The following is a 21756-nucleotide window of genomic DNA, read 5'->3' as shown; positions in this document are numbered from 1 at the left end:
TTGGCTGAGAGGCAGAAGGCTCGCCACTCTCAGCCAATGAGTGCTCCGCACTGGGATTTCTGGACTGAAATCCCACAGCGGAGCTGTCATTCGAGTAGTAGTCTCCTTAGAGGATACTAATGTCCGTGGGCTCAGGTAATTCATGTTTTTTTTGCGAAGACCCAGGATTTGCCTACTTTGCAATGAAGAGGACAGATCCACGCATAGGAGGAGGTGAGTATGATTTTTTTTATTACAGGTACACCATTGGATTACCAATTGGAGAAGAGGACAGTTTGGCTTCAGGGATACATAGATGAGTATGTGAGATAGTATGTATGCAAAATATATACTGGAAAATATAGGGGGGGCCCTATGCATTTTTTTGCCTCTGTATTTCCAGAACCTGGACCAGCTCAGAGCCCAGTGCTGGTTGCGCTATATATGGGGGACCCCTACATCATTTGTCCCCCATATTTTGGCAGCCAGGACTGGTTCTGAAAAGCCTGGTGCTGGTTGTGCTTCATATGGGGGACCCTTACATTGTTTTGTCCCCTGTATTTAGCACAGCCAGTACTGGGGCTCCATAGCCAAGGGCTGGTTGGTTTTTTTGGGGGGGCCACACCAGTTTTTTACACTGTTTTTATTTTTAAACACAGAAGCACAGACGGGTCTCACTGACCCATCCATGCTCTGTGTTTGTTTTTTTTAAACAGATGTAGGTATCACAGAATTTTCAGATCCGAGCCTGCATCTGTGTGCTGCTACCTCCCCCAGGTTCTAACGCCTGCACCACCACTGACGCACCAGTGCCGCTAACGCCCGCTACCATCCATGGTTCCTGGCCGCAGCTAATGCCTGCTAGCACCTACCCTCCCCCACATCCTGGCCACAGAAAACACTGGCTTCTTGCCCCCGGTCCCAGCCCCCTCTACCGCCCACAAATGATGTACATTTTGCTGCACCCAAGTGAAGCTACTATGACTACACTTGCTGGAGTCTCCAACTGAGGCTGCACAACAAGTTGAAAAGTCCTATCTCTACAATGGCGCATTCTTGAGGTAATAGTTAAAAACTGTAACTTTTTAATTTACCTGAACCCCAAAAGTATGTACCCTAGCTCAATAGCTACCTATTAAAACAAACCCCAAGTCTAAATTCTACCCCTACCCTGAGTTATGCCTTCTCAAAAATCCCCCATAGACTAACACAGATGCAGGTATCACAGAATTTTCAGATCCGAGCCTGCATCTGTGTGCTGCTACCTCCCCCCAGGTCCTAACGCCTGCACCACCACCGACGCACCATTGCCGCTAATGCCCGCTACCATCCATGGTTCCTGGCCGCAGCTAATGCCCGCTAGCACCTACCCTCTCTCCCCCACATCCTGGCCACAGAAAACACCGGTTTCCTGCCCCCGGTCCCGGTCCCCTCTACCGCTCACAAATGATGGCCATTTTGCTGCACCCAAGTGAAGCCACTATGACTACACTTGCTGGAGTCTCCTACTGAGGCTGCGCAACAAGTTGAAAAGTCCTATCTCTACAGTGGCGCATTCTTGAGGTAATAGTTAAAAACTGTAACTTTTTAATTTACCTGATCCCCAAAAGTACGTACCCTGGCTCAATAGCTACCTAATAAAACAAACCCCAAGTCTAAATTCCACCCCTACCCTGAGTTATGCCTTCTCAAAAATCCCCCATAGACTATAGCAGAAAAGGGTTCCTAATTGAGAATGTCAGAAAAAAGTGACAGTTGGAGCTTTAGATTACTCCCATGTCCTCACTTTTTATGTTTTTGCCCTGAAATTTGGCAAACAGCACCCAGTGACAGTTCTACCTGGCCGTGCCAAATTTCAGAACCGTACCTCTAATAGCTTTTGAGGTGTAGTCCCTTGATCACCCTGCCCGCCTCCAGAATCCTCTATGGAGAAATCCATTTTTTTAGATGCAGCCTTAATATAAGGGCACGACTGTGCCCTTATAATAATAATACAGTATGGTCTTTAACCCTTAACCAGGTCATGGTCATGATCCTTATATAAGCTTTGGTTATTTTATGCATTATATTGGATCATTCATATAGCTTTTCAATTGTTCTGCCTACTTTTACATCCTTCCTGTCCTAAAAACTTCTAATGCCAACACCATTTTTTGTAAAACATCTGCATTCATTCTACTTCTATTTTCCAATCTACAGTTTTAATATTTTTATACATTTTGACACTTTTTCCAGTTCCATTGTTCATTGGGCTTATTGTGCATTGTACATTTGTTATTAAATCATCGTTTTATGTTTTGAGAGAATGTTTCTTTTTCTCTTTTTTCAAAGGTCTTGAAAAGCATCTCTTTTTGTTTCCTTCTTTTCTTATCATCTCTGTTTGAACCTTTTCCCTCCTGTTTTTCTGAAAATTCTTTGTGGTCTAGAATCATAAGTTTTTATATCCTCCCGACATGTATGATTGGAAACACTACAGTATATTTCATTTGATTAGTCTTATGTGGTTTGTGAGCTATTACCCTAGAATATTTATGACTTCTGTAACAAGGGGGCTGATTCATTGGTGGGGACAGTTTAGATTCGGCCGCATGTGACAGATGTTTTGTGGTGTGTGCATGCGTCTCACCCGTACTATGTGTGTGTTGCAATGGTCTTGTAATGATGGTTGCAGTGTGGATTAGAATTAAGGATGAGCGGGTTCGGATTTCTGAAATCCGAACCCCGCCGGGCCCCCCCAAATCCAAGCCGGATCCGAGTCAGGTTCGAGTTTTCCCACCTGACTCAGATCTGAAATCGAGGCAAAATGTCATCATCCCACTGTCAGATTCTCGTGGGTTTTGGATTCTATAAAAGGTCCCTGCGTCGGCGCCATTTTTCAATCTGGCTGTGGACAGTGAAGAGACAGGGTGGGAGTTGTGCTGCTGTTGTCGTCCATAGGGGCTGTGTCCACTCCAAAGTCCATAGGGGCTGGCTTGGCTGTGTTGTGCAGTCTGTTGTCCATAGGGGCTGTATCCACTCAAAGTCCATAGGGGCTGGCTTGGCTGTGTTGTGCAAATTTCTGTGTTTGTGACTTGTGTGTGCTGTAGCCGCACGTGCATCAACAAAGTAGCACCAAGCGTGCGCCTGTGTCATAAGTAAAGGGCCGGCTGGCTCGTCTGTTGAAGAGTGGTGCAACCCCCAAAGTGTCTGGAAAAAAAAAAGTTCTGTTTGTGACTTGTGTGCACTGTAGTAACATGTGCATCAACAAAGTAGCAGTGCCAAGAGTGCGCCTGTGTCATAAGTCAAGGGCCGGCTGGCTCATCTGTTGAAGGGTGGTGTAATCCCCAAAGTGTGCTCCAAAAAAAAATAAAAATCTTTTTCTGTGTTTGTGACTTGTGTGTGCTGTAGCCGCACGTACATCAACAAAGTAGCGCCAAGTGTGCACCTGTGTCATAAGTAAAGGGCCGGCTGGTTCGTCAGTTGAAGGGTGGTGTAACCCCCAAAGTGCCGGTAAAAAAAATATATTTTTTTCTGGGTTTGTGACTTGTGTGCAGTGGGCCTGATTCAGAGCCGGACACTCTGAAAGAGCACTTGCTCTGAATCAGGGCATTTCTTTTTTAGGAGCGGCCTCCTGGCTGCTCGCATAGCTATGGGTAACCACCCACAGTTATAGCAAGCGGCCATGATGATGGTCGTGATGGTCAAGACCATCGCGACAATTTGGCTTGCGACGAGACCCTTGTGGTAGGGTCTCGTTCGTCGCAAGCGCCAGAGAGCTTTCGGCTATAACAGAGCCGGAAGCTCTCCACCGACATCACTCGTGATGACAGTGGTGCTGCCCCCAAATGGCAAGCGTTCCCTCGGGAATGCCTCCATTTGGGCAGCCACCCCCTGGCCCGCCCACCAAATGGGCGCATGCACTGTGGGCCACCATCAACCCAGTTGCGAGTGCTCAGCACTTGCGACCGGGTCTGAATCAGACCCAGTGTCCCATAAAGGTTGTAGTCCTTAAGGGGTGCTGTAGTGTTGTCCAGGGGGTGCTCTGTCCATCTGGGTGCTCCCCCCAAGTGCAAAAAAAACAATTCCTTTTTTTCTGTTTGTGTGCACTGTAGCCGCACTTAGCAGCGCCAAGCATGCGCGTATGTCATAAGTCAAGGGCCGGGTAGTCTGTTGCAGGGAGGTGTAACCGCCAAAGTGCCCAAAAAATTAAAACATTTTCTTTTCTGTTTATTCTGTGTTTGTGTGCGCCTTAGCCGTATGTGCATCAACAAAGTAGCAGCGCCAAGTATGTAATCTTTGGGGCCTAGTTTTTCTAACTGCCATCCTGTCTGCCACTGCAGTGCAACTCCAAGATGGGCCACATGTTTGTGCTGCCCACTTGTGTCGCTTAGCATAGTCAACCAGCTTAGCATAGTCATTTTTAGGTGCAACCTTTTTGCCTAAAAACAATATTGTGAGGCTTGAGGTGTTCAGAATAGACTGGAATAAGTGGAAATTAATGCTATTGAGGTTAATAATAGCGTAGGAACAAAAAAAAATTGTGATTTAGCTGTTTTAATGCTTTTCCCCAAAAAATACAGATCCACAACCCAAAACCCAGAATCCAAAACATGGAAGGGTGGTTTTGGCAAAACCAATCCAGATCCAAAACACAAAGAAAGAGTCAGATCCAAAACCAAAACACAAAACACGAAAAGTGGCCGGTGCACACCCCTAATTAGAATGCAAGGTGATTGACAAACAACAAGCATTCTGTGCATCCATAGGGATGCCCAGGAGTCCAGTGGTGTGTCCAAAGTTTCCGATGTTCTTCCAGTGCTGTGTCTCCTAGAGAGGAAGACAGACAATTCCTTTGTCCCTATTAATCTTTTGAAATTTGCAATGGTATCATTGATGGAAGTAAGTAGATACATATTCTTCAATATAATAAGACCATAAAGCCAGAGCTGCTTCCATCCCAAAATGAATGTTCATGCTCTTTACCAGTTTCATTTGTACTTTAAGTCAAACATTTTTATATGTTTGCCTTCAGTCTTTCTTATTTCTTTATAGTTTATTTTTTAGAGTGTTTATTTAGTTGGTGTTTCAGTCAGCTATTTTTTTTTTCAAAGATTGTTCTAATGTGAGAAATATGTTAAACATCCAGTAATGAGAACATTGCTGATATAGGATATAGACGCTAAAGAACATAAACAAGGCCACATCTGTAGCTCGTTTCTATGGGGAATTGTAGAAATCATACCATTCTCTCAGCTGTGTGTTGACGTGTTACAAACCATATGTGTGCTGACATTTACATTTTAAGTAACGTGTTATACCGAACATCTGATTTCCATTGAAATTATCATTCCAGTTCATTTTATTTGCTGAAGGAGATGATGCAACCTGTAGCAATCCAAGGGTTAAAATGCCTCCCGTCCATCAAACAGTTAAAACAAAATGATATTCTGTAAGCCATGATAATCGTTTATGTAATTCCAGATGCAGGATATGGCTGTTATTCCCTGAAGTAAGATTTACTGTTTCCAGAGGGGTACTCTATTTTATAGCCTTAACTATGCTCTACACATGCACAACAAAATGAGAGCCTCGAGTGGCTAGCATCTTTCATCCAAGCCATGCCATTAAAATAATCCTGTTTAAGTTTTTGTAGTCAAAGTTAGCAATGAATTACTACTACATTGCTGTTGTAAATAGCACTCAATATTTTATACTCCAGGGCAGAGAGTCTAATGAAATAGCCCAAAGCTTTGTATAAGCATTAACAACAGGGAAGACTTTTAAAAAGTGTTTTGGCATAAATCACTGGATTGAGGCCTAACTGCTCTTTTGTGCTTAGAAATAAAAACAAACAAAATGATAGGAATTGCAGAGGCACTTAACAATATTTTTTTTCAACTCTCAAGCAGCCAGCCAAACACTTTTAAAGCTTAATTGTTCAGCCATTTACGCAAGATAAATCCATTAATTTGGTTTGTTGCTTTCATTATAATAAATAAGGATTACGGTTTTATTTTGTGCACTGAACAAATAATTAGTACAGTTACTTGTACTATGTATTGTTTTGCCATATTACAAAAAGTATGAATTGTTATCAATAAAAACAGGTCCTATGTCCAGCCATCTGCTGTTCTGTGAGACTCGACTAATCTTGCAGTTTCTAACTATTTTTTGTGCCACACTTCAATATACTTACCAACCTGTACATGAAAGTATTTTTCAAGAAAATGCATTTTCGTGACATATATATATTTATATTTTAGCAATAGGCTTTTGCAGTAATATTTGTAAATTTATGCTTTTGAAGTTACAGAAATATTGTAACACTGTTACCACTTGTAATACTGTTACCTAGTTAATGAAGTTGAATGAAGTCTGGGGTCCATCAAGTACTGGATTTTGGAAATAACAGTTGTGTTAATCCAGAGGACTACAAATCCAACCTTCCGTGAGGCAGTTCATCAATTAAACTCACAGCAGTTAAAAAGCCTCCCTGACCTCATAAATGGCAATCAGATCAATTCCATGTATAATTCACCATGTAATATCCTGTACTAGTTATGGCTACAGATAGAATTTCTTGTAAGGAATCCAGTCCAATTTTAATCCAGTTAATTAATTTGCCATCACCTCCACCTATGGTAAAAAATTCCACAATTTTACCATACTTTGTGAGTTTCTGATTTTGTTGTGGACCCGAGGTGGTGATAGGAGCAGACACAGAAGCAGACTTAAATGAAAAAGTGGAGTTTTTAATAAGTGGTTTAGAAGACATGGGAATGGCAAATGAAAAAAGTCCAGGTACTGTATAGCACTAAAGTGCACATCATAACTGTAGTGGAGGTTAATGGGACAATGTCCAGACAGTGACAGGCAGGATCAGTATACAGGTATGGTGAGCTGTAACAGAATGCAAGGATGGTGAGCTGTAACTGAATTCAGGTATGGGAAGCTGTAACAAATGCAGGCAGAGGTAATGAAGTCCAGCTGGGAGTGAAGGGAGGCAAGGTGCAGGGAAACAGCAGGTTCAGGTACTCAGGCTGGTGAAAAGGTAGGTGGAGGGTACAGGGTAAGTCAGCAGGTTGGAGCAGGCAAGGTTCAGGCTAGTAGCGCTTCCAAGGAGACAGGTAAGGCACAGGTACTCTCTCTCAGCCACAGCTGAGAAACACGTTGCACTGGCAAAGGAAGGAAGGCTCTGGACCTTCCTAAATACTCAGTGCCATGCTGTGACTGGCTGGAATGAGCACTTGACCTACCAGGATTGGACAGCTGGAATCACATGGGAAACTTGGCCCCTTCCAGTAGGTATCTCCATTCTTTTAATGCTAACTTCACTGCCAAGTTTTCCTGTTCACCAATGGCATAATTTCTTTCGGCAGGAGAAAATTTCTTGGAGAAAAGCCCACAGGGATGAACTCGATTATCGTCATAATGCTGGGAAAGAACTGCACCCACGGCCTCTGATGACGCATCTGCCTCCAATAGAAATGGCCTATCCAGATCTGGTTGTCATAAGACAGGAACAGAAATAAACGCCTGTTTTAAAAGTTGGAAGGCAGTCTCTGCCTCAGGTGACCATAGGGCAGGATTAGCATCTTTTCAGGTCAGCGCAGTGATGGGAGCCAATAATGATGAAAATCCTTTAACAAAACGTCCATAGTAGTTGGCGAACCCAAGCAATCTCTGGATGGCTTTCAAAGTTTGAGGACGGGACCACTCCAAAATCACCTGCACCTTCTTGGGGTCCATTTCCAGACTGGAGCCAGAGACAACGTAACCAAGGAATGGCACACTGGGTACCCCAAAGACACATTTCTCCATTTTGCAGTAAAGGTGGTTCTTTCTCAGACAGGACAATAGTTCCTTCACATGTTCATGATGTTTTGCTACAGAAGACGAAAAAATCAATATATCGTCCAGGTAAACTACAACCGAGACATACAACAAGTCCCAGAAAATCTCATTAGCAAAGCCATGAAACACAGCAGGGGCATTGCACAACCCAAAGGGCATCACAAGGTATTCAAAGTGTCCATCTCTAGTTTTAAAGGCGGTCTTCCATTCATCACCAGCGTGAATACGGATGAGATTATAAGCCCCTCTCAGATCCAACTTTGAGAATATGATGGACCCTTTAACTCTGTTGAACAACTCTGTGATCAGGGGAAGATGATATCGATTCTTAATCATTATATCATTAAGGCCCCAGTAATCTATACAAGGTCCTAGGCCACCGTCTATCTTGCCAACTAAAAAGAAGCCAGCTCCAGCAGGAGAGGTGGAAGGATGAATAAACCCTTTTGCTAGGTTGCCCTGGATGTATTCAGACATGGCTTGAGTCTTAGGCACGGATAGAGGATAGGTGCGACCATGGGGTGGCATCTTGTCAGGCAGCAGTTTGATAGGACAGTCCCATTCTCTATGGGGAGGTAAGATGTTCACCTGTTGTTCAGAAAAAACATCAGAGAACTTCTGGTACTCCTTGGGAATAGCTGGAGATGTTAATGTAGCTGTCTTTCTTACAAGTTGTATCTTGGGAAGACAGGATTTCTGACAGTCAGTTCCCCATGAAAGAATCTGCATTGAACACCAGTCTATCCTGGGATTATGCTGGCATAACCATGGTAGTCCTAAACTTATTTTTTGAGAAGCCTCTGGTATCACTAAGAAATTTAAAGACTCAGAGTGGAGTGCCCCAAAACGAACTAATACTGGTTGAGTTTCCATGGTGACCACTCCTTTAGCTAGAGGCTGCCCATCTACAGAAGTCAGGGAAATTGTGTGCTTGAGAGATGAACAAGGAATCTGTAGTTTATCGACTAGGCTGGAAGTCATGAAGTTTCCAGCTGCTTCAGAGTCTAATAGAGCAGGTTTGGGCTTGAGTTCCAAAGCTAAGGAAATCTTGAAATCTTTAGTATTTGGGGATGGGCTCATAACTCCTAACTTGATGTCCCCAGGGTCAGTTAGGAATGGGTGTTTCCCGATTTGCAGTAGCAGGAGGCCACCATGTGACCTGAATATCTGCAGTACAGACAGAGGTTTTTTAGCATCCTTCTCTGATGTTCCTCTTTGGAGAGATGGGTTTGGTTCACCTGCATAGGCTCCTCATCTATAGGAGTATGGGGTGGACGGGTAGGCAAGGGAGGCGTAAATTACCTTTGCCGGTCAGTTCTGTGCTTTTCAGCCTGATGTTCTCTGAAGCATAGGTCAATTTTGTTGCAGAGTGAGATCATATCATTTAAATTAGTGGGAAGCACTTGGGTGATCAGATCATCTTTTAATCGGTCATAAAGGCCATGCCAAAAGGCTGAGGTGAGGGCCACATCATTCCACTTAAGCTCTGATGCCAAGATTTGTAACTGTACAGCATATTGACTAACAGGATGGGTTCCTTGTCTCAGGGTCATGATACTGGACGATGCCCTCACTGTGCATCCAGGTTCATAGAAAATCCTCCTGAATAAATATACAGTCTGTATAGTTATCCAGCAGCGAGTCTCAATGCTCCCAGAGTGGGGAGGCCCAATCCAAAGCCGAGCCAGTCAACAAAGACACGATGTATGCCATTTTAGTTCTAGTGGTGTGAAAGTTATCAGACTGTTATGTAAAGTGTATGTCACACTGATTTAAGAAACCAAGACAGAGCTTAGAATTGCCATCAAATTTGCTTGGCATAGGAAGATGTAGACGAGGGGATACCCTGGTCCCTGTATTACCAGGCACAGGAGGAGGTGTAGTTGCTGATACCCCAGGGGTGATTAATGAGGTTTGCAGATTATCTTGTCGTTTAGACATCTGCTGTAGAAACTGAGCCATTTGATGTTGCTTAGTTCCAGATTTTCTTAACGACCAGCAATACAGCAAAATAAATCCACTCCAGACTGTGGCTGGATCCATGGGGCCAGTGCAAACTGTGAGGTTCTGATTTTGTTGTGGAGCCGGGGTGGTGATTGGAGCAGACACAGAAACAGACTTAAATGAAAAAGTTGAGTTTTCAATAAGTGGTTTAGAAGACATGGGAATGGCAAACGAAAAAAGTCCAGGTATAGCACTAAAGTGCACTTGATAACTGTAGTGGGGGTTAATGGGACAATGTCCAGATAGTGACAGGCAGGAAAAGTCCAGTATACAGGTATGGCGAGCTGTAACAGAATGCAGGAATGGTGAGCTGTAACTCAATGCAGGTATGGGAAGCTGTAACAAATGCAGGCAGAGGTAATGAAGTCCAGCTGGGAGTGAAGGGAGGCAAGGTGCAGGGAAACAGCAGGTTCAGGTACTCAGGCTGGTGAAAAGGTAGGTGGAGGGTGCAGGGTAAGTCCAGCAGGTTGGAGCAGGCAAGGTTCAGGCTAGTAGCGCTTCCAAGGAGACAGGTAAGGCACAGGTACTCTCTCTCAGCCGCAGCAGAGAAACACATTGCACTGGCAAAGGAAGGAAGGCTCTGGACCTTCTTAAAAACTCAGTGCTGCGCTGTGACTGGCTGGAATGAGCACTTGACCTACCAGGATTAGACAGCTGGAATCACATGGCCAGAGGCAAGATGGTGGCACCCATGCCAATGGAATGGAAACACCGCCAGACCTCACCAGGCCTAGTGACAATATGCCTGCACAGAACCATGCACAGCCAATGCCCCTCACCAAACACCAGCACCGCTGCCAGAGACCCCCTGCCATAATGACCTCACAGGTAATACCCGGTGACCACCATGCCGAGAAACCCTGGCCGTGACACACTTACAGTGAAGTACATTTCTCCTTCATCCACTAGTGGACACTGGAGTCTCAGTACAGTGGGGCATAGATGTGGGATAAGCAGGAGCTGGCACTTTAATAAATCTGAATAGTAGCTAGCTCCTCCCCTTCAATACCCCCCTACAGGTCAGTCTAAATTTTGTGCCAAGGGAGCTGGTCACATACACAGAGCTCTCTGCTAAAAATCAAGGATCCTCAATCAGCAAGAGGATCAGATAGGCAGCTCACTGCCCCTGCCTGTCTTCTTCGTTGGAGCTGCCGGGGAGACCTCACCGCCGCTGCTTGCAGTGTGTTCTGGGTTCTTCAGCTACAGAGACCACTGTCTCTGGGTAGTACCCAGACGCACTGCACGCAGCACTAGCCGTGGTCCCCCATTAGCTCAGCCCGCCACCGGCAGCATTTGGTAGCAAGAACATTAGTGACTCCTGGCACCCTGAGTAGCAGGGTGGCCAGGAGAAATGACAGGCGGGAATTAAAAAGCAGCAACTGATACAGCGCTGAAAGGTGCCAGAATGGAGGGGGCGGAGCCTAACACACAGTTCTGCTCCTGCCTCCCACCTGCCACAGCGCTCCCAGAAGGAGGCTGGTGGCCATTTTAGAGATACAGGTTGCTGACAAACGCTGAAGAGAGACCTGTCTGCCCAGATTGTAACTGCACAGTGGGGTTAGACTTGTGAAGAGCAGGTTAGACTGGACTGTGTTTACACAGCGATTACAGCACATTATATTGTGTTACACAGTGCTGGTCTCTGCATCAGTGCTGGTTGGGCTGGGTTAATAGCAGAATCTCCCTCTATGTCATTAATCTCTTCTTTCTAAACAGTATTTCTGTGTGTGTTTGTGTGTATCACTACCTTTTCTCTGTGTGTGTGAACAGTGAATTGGTAACATGACTTCAAAGGGGTCTAAGGCTGCACAAAAAGCTTTCTCCTGCAAGCATTGTGCAGAGAAGTTTACACAGGGATCTCGTCCAATTCCTCAGACACAGGAAAGGAGGCTGCTAGTCTTTGTTTCTTATTAAAGATAGACGGCCTAACTTCCACAGGGTCCATGTCCTCAACATGTAACTCCTGGTGTATAGCTCCAATCAGTGCCTCTACACCCCGAGATACAGGCTCCACTTCATCCTGCACCTGTTCCTCTATAGGGTCCTGTACCTCCCCTTCCTTCATATCAGGCATGTCATCCTCTACCGTATCATCCCAAATAAGGGGATTCAGTATTAGTCTCCTAGCAGGGACACTAGAGGATGAAAAAAAATCCAAAGTACCAAGGTACACACTTTGGCGCTAAACGTGACCAGTATCTTCAAAAAAATAATAAACAATAACGTAAAAAATAGATAAATAAATAAGTGTGGATCGCAGCTACCTAATGTGAGGTGCTAAGCTCCACCAAATAGAAAACTAAAAAGAGAAACACAAGGAGCGCTATCCACAATTATTATATATGATTTAATTAAACATTATTAGTTGATATCATATCATCCAGTTCCCTGTTGTGTGAGAAGTGTGTTTCAGAAACACAGACTGCAACATCCCCACAACAGCCTCTTTGTGCTGATTACATCAGTCATGTCTCAAATGTCTGCAGAGCTGGAAGCTTCTCACAGGGAGAGAGAGGTTGAAAGATCTCAGAGGTCTGCCTTCTCTGAACCAGTCTGGGTGCGGTGTTTAGCCAGGTCTGTAGAAGGGTTCACAAGGGTTATGTCACCCCAGGTTCCTCGAGTGGCATCGTCCTCTAGTGGTAACCAGACCTCTGCAACAGATACAAGCAGACATTTTCAGATAAGTACCAGCTGTGTCACAGGAGCGTATGGGATTTGTTACACTCCAAGGGGCCCCTTGTCTCTCCAGATATATTTGTTTCATATGAGAAAATACCTGATTGAAAAGGACATTACTATTAGACGTGCACGGCAACATTTATATATACCTCCATTCACATCACTGGTGGGGTGAATAGCCCACAGTTGTTATCAAAATCTTGGGGAACCAAAGGCTGTGTTTTATCCCTGCATCCTGACAGAGTAAGGACAGTGCCGCAAGGTGTGAGACATTTATTTCTAAACAACTTTATGTCTGACATATCTCTCAGTCAGATGCCAAATACTATGTCTGAGTAGTTACCTATTTAGATGTTTAGATATTATCAACATCTTATTATGACCACTGATAGTTCCAAGGTCAATTAAAGACTACCAATTATGTGCAATATATGATTATTCCACAGTGGATAAGGAACTTATTGGTTTTTCCACATGTGGTTTAACAAAAGTGTGTGATCTGTTTATTACCTGCTGCTATTTACAACAGATGAGTCTAATTACCTTGTATATGTATTTGACTTTATGTTTTTTTAATTTTTATTTTATGCAATATGTTGTGAGATATTTTTATGTGGGATCGCCTGGATTTTTATCAACTAATAATGTTTAATGAAATCATATATAATAATTGTGGATAGCGCTCCTTGTGTTTCTCTTTTTAGTTTTCTATTTGGTGGGGCTTAGCACCTCACATTAGGTAGCTGCAATCCACACTTATTTATTTATCTATTTTTTACGCTATTGTTTATTATTTTTTTGAAGATACTGGTCACGTTTAGCGCCAAAGTGTGTACCTTGGTACTTTGGATTTTTTTTCATCCTCTAGTTTCCCTGCTAGGAGACTAATACTGAATCCCCTTATTTGGGATGATACGGTAGAGGATGACATGCCTGATATGAAGGAAGGGGAGGTACAGGACCCTATAGAGGAACAGGTGCCAGAGGAAGTGGAGCCTGTATATCAGGGTGTAGAGGCGCTGATTGGAGCTATACACCTCCTTCAGTGGACCCTTCAGTGTCACATCTTTCTAAAAAGAAGGTGCTCCCTGTTCCAGGAGTAGTTTCTTTCAAGGAGTCTTCTGACAAGAAGTTAGAAACTACCTTAAAGTCTATATACACTGTAGTGGGGGTGTCCCTTTGACCCACATTAGTCAGTTGTTGTGTCAACAAGGTGGTGGAAGCATGGGCTACGCAGCTTGCTGAGGGCCTTAAGACTGGTGTTCCGGTGGAGGATCTGTTTCCTCAGCAGAACAGATTGCAGAGTTTGCTTCTTTTCTTGGAGAGGCTTCAAAAGATATTTGTAGTCTTTCCTCTAGATCCTCAGCTTTGGCTGTCTCAGCCCACAGAGCCCTATGGCTGAGACAATGGCAGGTGGATGTGGAATCTAAGAGAGCCGTGGAAGCACTTCCATTCACAGGGGAATCTCTGTTTGGAACGGAACTGGATAAGTGGATATCTCAACCCACAGGTGGTAAGTCCACTTATCTCCCATCTACTGCTCCTCTTCCTAGGAAACCCTTTGTTGGACCGTCCTTTCAGTCATTTTGTATCAGGGGTCATGGCAGAGGAGCTCCCGCTATTTATTGTGGTTCCAGAGGCAGGGGTAGAGCCACTGCATCCTTCTCCAAGCAGGATAAGTCTTCAGTTAAACCTTCGGCATGATGCACTCTCTTCTCTCCTGGGGGACCACAGGGTGGGAGCTCGCCTTCGCAATTTCAAAGAAGTTTGGATCAAGTCTTGCCAGGATGCGTGGGTCGGGGACATCATTATTCAGGGGCTGAAGTTGGATTTTCAGATCAAACCTCCTGCTTATTTTTTCACAACCGGTTTGCTGGCATCAGCAGACAAACGGGTTGTAATACAGGAAGCAATAGAAAAGCTACTGTCTTCTTGAGTAATAGTGCATGTCCCTATCCATCAGCAGGGTGAAGGCTTTTATTCCAGCTTGTTTGTAGTTCCCAAGCCAGACGGCTCAGTGAGACCCATTCTGAACTTGAAACATCTCAATCCTAATTTGTGGATCTTCAAGTTCAAAATGTAGTCCTTGCAGTCTGTCATTGCAGGGCTTTAGAGGGATGAGTTTCTCATATCCTTGGACATAAAGGATGCCTATCTCCACTTTCCCATTTGGCCTCCTCATAAAGCATTCCTTCGGTTTGCAGTGCGGGTCTCTCATTTTCAATTTTAGGCCTTACCTTTCAGTCTTTCATCAGCACCAAGAGTGTTCACGAAGGTCATGGCAGTTAAGATGGCCCTTCTTCAGATTAAGGGTGTTACTATCATCCCGTACTTGGATGACCTGCTTCCCAAGGCTCCGTCAGTCACTCAATTACTGCAGGACATCCGGGTAACACAGAGTCTTCTGTTACAACATGGATGGATCCTGAATTACCAAAAATCTCATCTACAGCCTACTCAGCATCTTCCTTTCCTAGGGATGATTTTGGACATGGTGGAGCAGAAGGAATTTCTTCCACAGGAAAAGGTCACCTCCATCCAACACATGGTACAATTGATATTGCATCATCGCAGGGTGTCAGTACACCTGTGTATTCGCCTTCTGGGGAAGATGATTGCAACCTTCCAGTCCATCCAATACAGGAGGTTCCATGCCCGTCCATTCCAACTGGACCTCCTCTGTCAGTGGTCAGGGTCCCATCTTTTTCTTCACCAGCAAGCTCAACTGTCACCCAGGACTCAAACATCTCTCCTTTGGTGGCTGAATTCCTCTCACCTATTGGCAGGCAAGCGGTTTGCAATGTGGTAATGGATTCTCGTCACCACAGATTCTAGTCTGAGAGGATGGGGGCAGTGACTTGGGGAATACACTTTTAGGGCTGCTGGACTCGACTGGAGGCGGTACTGCCCATAAACATTCTGGCACTAAGAGCCGTGTTCTATGCTCGTCAGGTAGCACATCCTCTGTTGAAGGGCCATGCCCACAGAGTGCAGTCCAACAAGGCCATGGAAATGGCGTACATCAACAGACAAGGTGGCACCAAGAGTCGGTCCACCATGAGGGAGCTAAGGCGCATTCTTCTCTGGGCAGAGGAATTTGCTGTAGCGATATCTGCAATTTTCATACCAGGGGTAGAAAATTGGGAGGCTGACTACCTTAGTTGACAAGACATTCATCTGGGAGAATGGATGCTCAATTCACAGGTGTTTCAACAACTGATTCAGCGTTGGAGTCTCCCTCAGGTAGATCTCATGCCGTCAAGGTTGAACAATCAACTGCCACTTTACTGCTCACGGACAAGTGATCCATAGGCAGTGGCAGTGTATGCTCTAACATCTCCTTGGTGGTTTCAGTTTGTTTACCTGTTTCCATCACTCCCACTTCTTCCTCGTCTGCTTCAAAGAATCAAATGAGAAAGGGTAAAGGTTCTGTTGGTGTCTCCAGACTGGCCCAGATGGGCGAGGTATTCCAACCTATGTCTTCTACTGATAGATGACCCATGGCCTCTTCCTCTGCAAGAAGATCTACTGCAACAGGGTCCATTTATCTATTGGGACTTAAAGCGGCTTCGTTTGACAGTGTGGCTATTGAAAGGGCTATCTTAAGAAGAAAGGGTATCCCTTCCAGGGTGATTTCTACTATGTTAAGGGCTAGAAAGGAAGTTACCTCAAAGCACTATCATCGTATATGGAAGGCATATGTCTCTTGGTGTGAACGCAATGGTGCGCCATCGTCAGAATTCAAATTAGCCAGGCTGCTTCTTTTTCTACAGGCTGGTTTATCAGCAGGTCTTCGTCTGGGATATTCGAAGGTTCAAATATCCTCTCTGTCAATTTTCTTTCAGAAGAAACTAGCATTATTGCTGGATGTCCAGACATTTCAACAAGGGGTTGTCAGGTTACAACCTCTGTTTGTACCTCTAACGGCCCCATGGGATTTGGTCCTCTCTTTTCTCCAGTCTTCCCTATTTGAACCTTTACAGACTGTGGAATTAAAATTTTAATCATGGAAAGTGGTTCTCCTTTTGGAGCTTGCCTCTGCTAGGTGTGTTTTGGAGCTAGGGGCACTTTCTTGTCATCCACCTTACCTCATTTTTCATGAGGATAGGGCTGAGCTATGTACGCAGTTATCTTATTTACCTAAGGTAGTGTCTGCATTTCACATCAACCAACCGATTGTAGTTCCGGTGTTTAAAGACAATTCTTCGACTTCCAGATCCCTAGATGTTGTCCGGGCTCTTTGGATTTATGTTGATAGGACTGCATCCCTCCGGAAGTCAGATATGCTGTTTGTTCGATATGATATGGAGCATCCGGGCAGGCCGACTTCTAAGGCAACTATTTCTAGATGGATTTGTCTGACAATCAGAAAAGCCTATCTGGCTGCATCAAAACAACCTCCTACTTCAATCACAACACATTCTACATGCTCTGTGGGTCCTTCGTGGGCGGCTGCCCGCGGTGTTTCCCTGACCCAGCTTTGTCGGGTGGCCACTTGATCAGTCTGGCATACTTTTGCAAAGTTTTACCATTTTGACAAGTTTGCGGTATCTACTTCACAGTATGGCCATGCTGTTTTGCAGGGTTCTTAGCGCTCTCCCACCCAGGATGTGAGCTCTGGGACATCCCCACTGTACTGAGACTCCAGTGTCCTCTAGTGGATGAAGGAGAAAATAGGATTTTGGTACTTACCGATAAATCTCCTTCTCCGATTCCACAGGGGACACTGGACGTCCAACCAGCGCTGTTCCACCTGCATTGGTCATTGTTCTTCCTGGTTTGGACAGTCGTTTTTCTTCAAATACTTGATTTATTTGCATATTTGCTTGTTTGTTCATGTATGTTCTAGCTTCTCTTCTCCTCTATTATTCTATTTTCCAGCTCTCCTCGGGCACAGTTTCTTAAGACTGACCTGTAGGAAGGTATAGAGGGGGAGGAGCTAGATACTATTCAGATTTATTAAAGTGCCAGCTCCCGGTTATCCCACATCTATACCCCACTGTAATGAGATTCCAGTGTGCCCTGTGGAATTGGAGAAAGGGATTTATCGGTAACAACCAAAATCCTGTTATTCCCACGTTAATTCCCTTCAAATGTACACTTATTTTATTTGTCCACTTTATAATTTCATCCTACATAAAGGTAGTGTATGATTTTAGTGTTTCTTTGACAGCACGAGTTAATAAAAGTTCCTGTAGCAGTTTAATGTATAAACAAAGCTACTATATGAAGATGCTAGAGTGTAAGCTTACTTGCAAATGGTATTAAGGTGTCACATGCAATGCCTATTATCATTACTTATGTCTTTTGTTTAATCCACAGATATTCCGCCTGCCCATACTTAAGTAGAAGCAAAAATCCGACATCCTCGAAAAAGTATCACCAATTGTGACTTCTTGCCTGTCAGAAAAGTATCGCCGTATTCAATTCCATCTGCTTTTTGCATACGCGAAAACACTGCAATTTAATAGGCGAAAAAGATTCGCCTCTGAATAGGTGGAGAAAGGAAGTGCAAAAGTTTTGTTTGGGGGTGCAAAGGTGGGGAAACCACTCAGAACCCTTGGGACAGCTCCACAATGGACAACTACATCAAAAAAATCCTAAAAAAAAACTAAAGAACACTCCAAAACGGTACTTTGAATTTGGAGATGAAAAAGTGCACAGTGGGGGCACAAGTTCACAAACTAGCAAAATGAGGTTCTAAGGGTGCTCTAAGATGGGGTCAAGTGTTTTGGGGATTGCAGGTGCATTTTTGGGGGTGTAATTTCACCTTATTTAAAAATTCAATTTAGAGACATTAAAACATGCTTGCACCCATTTTCAGGTACCCCAAATTTGACAGGACTACTTATTGTCACCTAAAAATACTGCATTATGCTGTTCTTCACCACTTGTGCAAATATGCTAATTAGTTGTAATTGTGCAAACTTAAGTACCCCAAACAGTTGTATTAGGGCTAATCGGGCACTACTACATTGATCCCTAATGTTTCTGCAGTTTATTGGGGGGTTCAGGCTGATGTCCCCAATTCAGACACAACTTTTAACCTATTTTGACTTCATGTGTCTCTGTTTTCGTGTCTTTTGAAATTGAATATGGTGAATAGTGGGGCGCGCACGATAAGTTTCTGCAGCTAAATTACGCGATGGAAGGCAAAACTTTATCATGGCTGTGAAACTAATGGAATACTGCCATAACTCAGGAATCTAAAATGAGGCAAAACATCATAATCTTGCTGGTTTTGGATTCTATAAAGGACCCGGTGATCGGCACCATTTTCACTCTAGCTATGGAGAGTGTACAGAACAGATGTGCTCTGTTCTTCTCTGTTGTTCAAGGGTGCAGGGTTGTTAGGTTGGGACTGCAGTACATAAAGTGGGGGATGCTGCTGGGTCACTGTTGTCCTGTCAACTACAGTACATAAAGGGGTGCTGTGTCATCCATGGGTGCTCTGTCAATTCAGGGGTGCTCTTCCCCCAGTGTAAAAAAAATAAAAGTGTAAAATTAATAATCATTCCACAAAAAATACAAAATTATTATTTTTTTTTGTGTGTGTGTGCTAGCTATGGACAACAAAGCACCCCTGCGGAGTGCAGACAGACCACCTGCAGAGTCACAAATACATGGATAATAAACTGTAGTTTGGCTGGCAGTGTCACCGAACAATAATAAAAGTGTAAAATTAATAATGATTCCATAAAAAATAAAAAAATAATTTTTTTGTGTGTTTTTTTTGTGTTTTCTTGTGATTTTTTAATTTTTTGTGGAATGATTATTAATTTTACATTTTTTATTATTGTTTGGTGACACTGCCAGCCAGACTGCAGTTTATTATCCATGTATTTGTGACTATGCAGGTGGTCTGTCCGCACTCCGCAGGGGTGCTTTGTTGTCCATAAATCGGTGCTGTGCTGATCATCAAGGGGCTAGAAAAGGTCTGGTGCTGGTTGTGGAAATTACAGAGGAACCCTATGCATTTTTCCCTTGTAATTCCAGATCCAGGATCGGATCAGAGCCTGGTGCTGGTTGTGCTAAGTACAGTGGAACTCTATGCAATTTTTTCTCTGTACCTACACAACCAGGACAGGCTATGAAAAGTCTAGGGCTGGTTGTGTATTTAGGGGGGTACCCCACGTGATTGTTTTAAATACATTTAACACTTAACAAGAATTTTACAGTAAGATACATGCATGCGTCTCACTGATGTATGCATGTATCTGTGTGAAAACTAATTGCTCATGCTAAAAATTAAAGCATGAAGCAGTGCTATTCATTTGGGGCTTTGAAGTTCATTTTGAAGTGGGATTTGATGTTCGATTTATAAATGAACATGCAAAATCGAACATCAAATCACTGTTCAAAATTGAACCAAATCGAAATCGATTTAGAAAATGCTTCTAAAATTAAATTTTAGTAAATGTGGGATTTGAAGAGGGATTTGTCCTTTTGTTTTGATTCGATTTGAGGTGAACTAAATCGAACATCAAAACGAAAGTAAAAATGAACTTTGATAAATATACCCCTAAGTGTATTGGCGGGTGTCATGTGTGAGCCTGACCTTTCCAAAACTGTACTCGAAGAGGAGGCTCTTTCCACAACTTGTGCATCCTCTGCAAATGTGGTGATGAGCAGCACAAGTCAACATGATGACATAGAAATTGAAGATGATTCTGTGAAAGTGCACCAGGATAAGGAGGATATTTGTGTAGCTGATGCTGATAAGGATGTTGATGATGAGAATGCTGATGATGAGGATGTTGTTGATGAGGGTGTTTTTTGTGTAAATTAGGCCCCAGTGGAAACAGTTGTTGCCCATGATAAGGAAAGTCCATTGTCATGCCTGGGAATAAAACAAGAAATCTTCTTCTTATGTGTGGAAACATTTCTACCCAAATCTGGACAACAATTGTCAAGCCATCTGTACCCCTTGTCCTGCCAGAGTAAGTAGAGGTAGGGACCCTAACCATCTAGGAACCTCCACCCTGGTACATCATTTACACCATCAAAAGTGTTTGCAAAATTCAGAAACTTTGGCTAAAAAAGTAACAATAGCCTGCTTCCCCCTTTGTTACAGAGACTCAGCTGTCTTCCTGTCGCTGCTTGTGGCTGGATCCCTCCTCCTCCTGTCCATGTTCTGTGTCCTCTGGTTGATTGTTGCGGGTGCACGGCTTCGGCGTCTGGATGTTCTGTTACTTCCTGGTCATGTGATACTTGCTGCTCATGTGATCGACCGTGGCTCTGGTCTCAATGTACAGTGCCTTGGTTCAGGGAATAACGGGGATGTAGTTGCAATTATGGCATGGGTTATCTCCAATGCATTTCAACCCGTTAGGTTCTTCCTCTGGGAGTTGTAGTAGTAAATGATTAATGAAATGAGGTTTAATTGGATGGTCAGTCTCAGCCCCTGATCTGATTGGTCTCTGCCAGTGCTTTGTGATTGGTTGCTTACACAGTCATTCGAGCACTGCTGAATCTGTTTAATACAGGGAACTTAAGGTTGCTGTATAAACGCTAATTATTCATCGGATGTTATCTTAATTGCTTGATTTAACTATATACAATGTTTAATTAATTATTATTATATAGCTGGCTTCATAAAGTATATTTAGTCACTTTGTTGTTTAGTGGGAAGAATTATTGATGTACCAAGCTTATTTTGGTATAGTTTTGTGGTTCCCAACTATTATCAATGTCAGGAATTTTATATTGTAAATATATATTTGTCTGCAAGTTATATTATGTTGCTACCTATGGATAGGGAAAGGTTTCATGCTGTGGTAAAACTGGGAATGATATAATTTACTTAATGAACCACTATCAGGTGGACTGTGGGTAGGATGTGGCATAGAATCGATTCATTCTAAAATGTCTAGCTGATCTTGATGTAAGATGTTGTTGGTATACAGGATTACCCACAAATTATGGACCTCACCTCATTATCTATATTTAATTCACGGGTGCCAGGGTATTTAATGTAATTATAACTCTCAGTTCTTCTTTGTTAATGTGTTTCATATAATCACTCCCCTCCAGTTGTGTTGTACTAGTCTCAATGCAGCAAAGTCTAGTCCCGTGGGGTCAGACTGATGGAACTCTTTGAAATGTAGGGAAATGGGATGTTCCTCATTCCCAGCCTTGATGTTTCATAAATGTTCCCCTAGTATTTGTTTTAATGGGTGAATTGTGCAGCCTGTGTACTGCTTTTTACTAGACTTTGCTGCATTGACTTTGCTGTGTATAGATGTCCTATCATTTTTTAAA

Source organism: Taudactylus pleione, unplaced genomic scaffold (genome assembly GCF_031769625.1).
Source record: "Taudactylus pleione unplaced genomic scaffold, aTauple2 ptg000006l, whole genome shotgun sequence".
NCBI classification, from domain to species: Eukaryota; Metazoa; Chordata; class Amphibia; order Anura; family Myobatrachidae; genus Taudactylus; species Taudactylus pleione.
The sequence above is the reverse complement of the archived record's forward strand: the minus strand, read 5'-3'. Positions refer to the sequence as shown.